Source organism: Euprymna scolopes, chromosome 41, assembly GCF_053919585.1.
Source record: "Euprymna scolopes isolate OS-2025 chromosome 41, ASM5391958v1, whole genome shotgun sequence".
Taxonomy (NCBI): Eukaryota; Metazoa; Mollusca; class Cephalopoda; order Sepiida; family Sepiolidae; genus Euprymna; species Euprymna scolopes.
The window spans coordinates 3,105,582-3,110,374 of NC_136522.1; the positions used below are offsets into that span (position 1 = coordinate 3,105,582).

The window sequence follows — 4,793 nt, forward strand, 5'->3', positions numbered from 1 at the left end:
TCGAAGAGGTTTGTGCAAACGTGTAGTATAGTTAACAACGAACATAAAGAGGGACACAAATATACAAGAAATACCTGAAATCGAGAAAAAAATGATTTTCTACCGATCTGCATAGTTTTAACCTTTTGAAAGTATTTATAAATTTTGTTACGTAAGAATTTGTATCGTTACTTCCAATTAACAAATTTTGTCATGCAAGGATGACGGTGGATTTTCTCCTTTTTTGAAGTGATCGCTAATTTCAAGCATAAAAGATATTTCGATGAACAAGATTTTTATGAAAACTGCTTCAGACTAGACGTGGAGCCACTTAATGTAAGGTGCTAACAAGAACGAGAAATGATTATTACAAGAGATGCATAGTGACGTTAGTTTTAAAAAGATTAAAATTGGATGTCTTCAAGTCCAACGTTAACAAATTCCTAATGAACCGCCCCCTTAAGTAAACACTTCATCAAATCTCCACACTAACGTAATGTACTTGCAATAACCCTTATCCCTGAGTGACTTCCGGGCCTTGATAAGTGGTGATCATTGTGTAAAAAAAAAAAAAAAAAAAAAGCTATAGGAAAGACTATAAGAAAGACCAAGGATATAGGAAAGACTATAGAAAACATTAAGGCTCTGGAAAGACCAAGACTATAGAAAAGACCAGGGCTATAGAAACTCCAAGGGTATGCGTGTGTGTGTGTGTACTATCTGAGTAAACGCATGATAAATCAAAAGGCGTGTGTCCATACCACGGTCACCGAGATATAGAAGGAGGCCGGTGTACGTGAAAGAGTGACGTCATTTTCAAAGCGACATGTAGGTAAAAGCTGTCTACAGTTCGCTGTATTCGACCACGTGCCATGCTAGCAGACATAAAAAATATTTTTCGTTGCCTTAGAGAATGGATGAGGAGAAAGAATAATTTTCCATTTGGAGAATTTGCATTATGCGCTAGCTGTCACGGACACGCCGACTTATGACGTCATGACCCTTTAAAATAACGATAGATAAAATTGTAAATATTGGATTGTTTTTGTTTCAAAGTTTTTGACTAAAAATTGTATCCCAAAAAAAAAAAAAAAAAAAAAAAAAACAGATGTATCTCATCACTCGAGAGGAGATGGGAGAAAAATGTGCTTCTACACTATTGGGACGAGATTTTGTAGTCGATAAAAGGAGTTTTCATATTAAAAAAAAAGCAATGGTTTCAACTGATTTTTTTTTTTTTTTTTTTTTTTTTTTTGTCAATTCTAATAAATTACAATGGGAACTCCTAAATTATGCAGTCGGAATTACCTGAATATTGCTGAATTATTAAAAAAAAAAAAAAAAAATTTAATCGTGTTAGCAGGTGAAAAATTGCCGCCATCTTGTTTAAATCGAAACGGAAAATTACCTCCTTTTATTAACTCTCCTGTGTTTTACGATCGTTTTCATCAAATTCTAATTTTTTTATTTTCGTTAATAAATAATTTTCTACCTTATCGATTTTCGTAATTTTTGGATATAATCATCTTAAAAATACGAGGAATACGTAGATACCATTGTTTTCATGTGAAAGTCAGTTTTATGATTTTCGAAAATCTCATCCCAATTCTGTAGAAAGAAGAAAAAAAACACTAAAAGAACAAACTTAGCAATAGAAGTGTTTTGCTCCCACAACTTGTTGTTGGGAAGTTGGTCGTGATTGTAAGTGAGAAGTGCACAAAAAGGTCAACATTTTATTGGATTCGCCAGAAATTCGTTCGTTTTATTTTTTGTTTTACTTCTATATTTTATTTATTTGTTTATTTGCTTATACGGCATAATCACGTTGACACACCGGTTCCCGTCAGATCACCGAAGTTAAACAACGATGCGCCTGGCCAGTACCAGATGGGTGACCATTTGGAACTTCCAGGTGCTGTATGTGCTCTCCGCTTATCTCGGCATTGTTTCCAGTCGTCCTGGTCTTCCCATTGCCGCTGGACTCAATCAGTGCCGATTCAGGAGAGGTGTGGTTGTAGATTTTGCAACCTTTGCCTCACAATTACACTTGCAACTGTCCCTACAGGGGGTATCCTTTGTCTTTCGAAACTGAACGGAGGCATCGACACACCAACCTAAAACTAAACAAAACTTCTTTGAGCATATTTCTTTTCTAGAATTGCTCGTCTGTGGAACACAATACCGCGGGACTGCTTCCCAGCAGACTATAACATGGTCGTTTTCAAGTTCAATCTAAACAAATTCTTTTTGACCCGTTCTCGTAGTCAAATAAGCCCTACCCAATTTCCACCATTACTGATCATCACGATGGTGTCTCGCTGACCACCTGATGCTCGTTAACCTTTATCCTCGAGTGGCCTTTGGGCCTTGATAAGTGGTGGTGCCTAATCAAAGAAAAAAAAAGAGATGAACCTCGTTCTTTTACCTAAAACATTGGTTCATCTGAATTTATTTGCTTCTTCAAATTTGTAAACATGATCAAGTATATCTGCGATTTGTCTAGTTGTCAAACAGTATTCTTGTCGAACTACAGTTTCCGCGTGCTCACCATCGATCATCTTTGGCCGGTCAGGGCGATAATCTCTCACTGTAAAACTTCCTTTTCTGGAATCGAGGCAACTATTTCTGCCACACCTGTTCTCTGACAACGTTCTCCCCATACACATGACATACCTTTTTATGCAAATTTCGGGTTTGTATTACTGTACACATAGATTCGAAAAAGTTGTCAAAAAACAAATATATAACAAATAAATGTTATCAAGGCAAGATAAGTTACTTTTCTACCGAACTGGATATATTTTTTGTGTTTTTATTCAATGTAACATGTTTATTCAGCTCGAAAAACATGCAGTGTTTACCGATGTATTGGAAAATTCAAAATGGCGGCCGACTCTCTCTTAAACACGGTAAGTTCGAGAAAAGGTGTTCTAAATAATAAACTAGACAAAATACTGTTAGAAATTCGCTCAATATATATTACCGTGACATAGGTTGACATATATTCGGTGTTTTTTTAATAGTATTTTGTCTAGTTTATTATTTATAACACCTTTTCTCGAACTTACCGTGTTTAAGAGAGAGTCGGCCGCCATTTTGAATTTTCCAATACATCGGTAAACACTGCATGTTTTTCGAGCTGAATAAACATGTTACATTGAATAAAAACACGAAAAGTATATCCAGTTTGGTAGAAAAGTAACTTATCTTGCCTTTGATAACATTTATTTGTTATATATTTGTTTTTTGACAACTTTTTCGAATCTATGTGTACAGTAATACAAACCCCAAATTTCTGTACCTTATTTTTCTTTTCTGTAATAAAAAAAAAAACATCAGATATCGGTAGTTTTCTGCTTGGTCTTCCATCTCAAGTCCTGAAATCCAAAAATGTAAAAGTTCTGAAATTTTCAGATTCAGACTGATTTTTTAGATCACTTGTTTGGGTCGGACTATTGTTTTCGTTTCGAGTGTTGTTTATGTAACGTTTCGGTCAGATTAACCTTCGACCGTTCTCAGGCATGTTGATTATTGTATGGAAAAAAAAAAGTTACTGGCTCTGTAGCTATTTCCGGACAAAATCACACAGAACTATTTCATATTCCAAAAATCACGTAAATTGATCAAGTACGTCCTAAAATGGAGCACTGTAGCAACATCTGAATAGGAGCTGCTTGGCGCACCATATCCAGCCTTGATAAAGCTCAAAACCGTCTTCAAAACCTAGTAGGTGATTCCCTTTTCAAAACCTAGTAGGTGATTCCCTTTTCAAAACCTAGTAGGTGATTCCCTTTTCAAAACCTAGTGATTCCCTTTTCAAAACCTAGTAGGTGATTTCTTTTTCAAAACCTAGTAGGTGATTCCCTTTTCAAAACCTAGTAGGTGATTCCCTTTTTAAAACCTAGTAGGTGATTCCCTTTTCAAAACCTAGTAGGTGATTCCCTTTTCAAAATCTAGTAGGTGATTCCCTTTTCAAAACCTAGTGATTCCCTTTTCAAAACCTAGTAGGTGATTCCTTTTTCAAAACCTAGTAGTTGATTCCCTTTTCAAAACCTAGTAGTTGATTCCCTTTTCAAAACCTAGTAGGTGATTCCCTTTTCAAAACCTAGTAGGTGATTCCTTTTTCAAAACCTAGTAGTTGATTCCCTTTTCAAAACCTAGTAGGTGATTCCCTTTTCAAAACCTAGTAGGTGATTCCCTTTTCAAAACCTAGTAGTTGATTCCCTTTTCAAAACCTAGTAGGTGATTCCCTTTTCAAAACCAGTAGGTGATTCCCTTTTCAAAACCTAGTAGGTGATTCCTTTTTCAAAACCTAGTAGTTGATTCCCTTTTCAAAACCTAGTAGGTGACTCCCTTTTCAAAACCTAGTAGTTGATTCCCTTTTCAAAACCTAGTAGGTGATTCCTTTTTCAAAACCTAGTAGGTGATTCCCTTTTCCCTCTCTGCAACCTCTTTCCTACAGAATGAGACGTTGTGAGCCTGTCTCTGTATTATCATTATTTTTATGGCAAGTGCTCGACTGAACTTCAATCCATGCCCCCCCTTTGCCAAAATTTCACGAAAAGCACTCGATTGACTACAACTATTATATACGATTTTCCCCACACTCTATCTGTGCCTAAATCTAAACCCAGATTCCATGAACAAAGTTTCTTTCCCAGAACTTCCCGCCTGTGGGACACTGTTCCGCTATCCTGCTTCCCAGTTGAATACAACATGGTAGCCTTCAAATCCAATGTAAACAAATTCTTGCTGAGCCGCCCGCATAAATAATCCAATTCTACCCAATTTACACCATTAACGATTACTACACT

At 36.2% G+C, this 4,793-nt stretch overlaps 1 pseudogene; it reads left to right on the forward strand.

Moving 5' to 3' along the window:
* The first annotated feature begins 1,786 nt into the window (after positions 1-1,786).
* Positions 1,787-1,903, forward strand: LOC145266744 (5S ribosomal RNA; annotated as a pseudogene).
* The last annotated feature ends 2,890 nt before the right edge of the window (positions 1,904-4,793 follow it).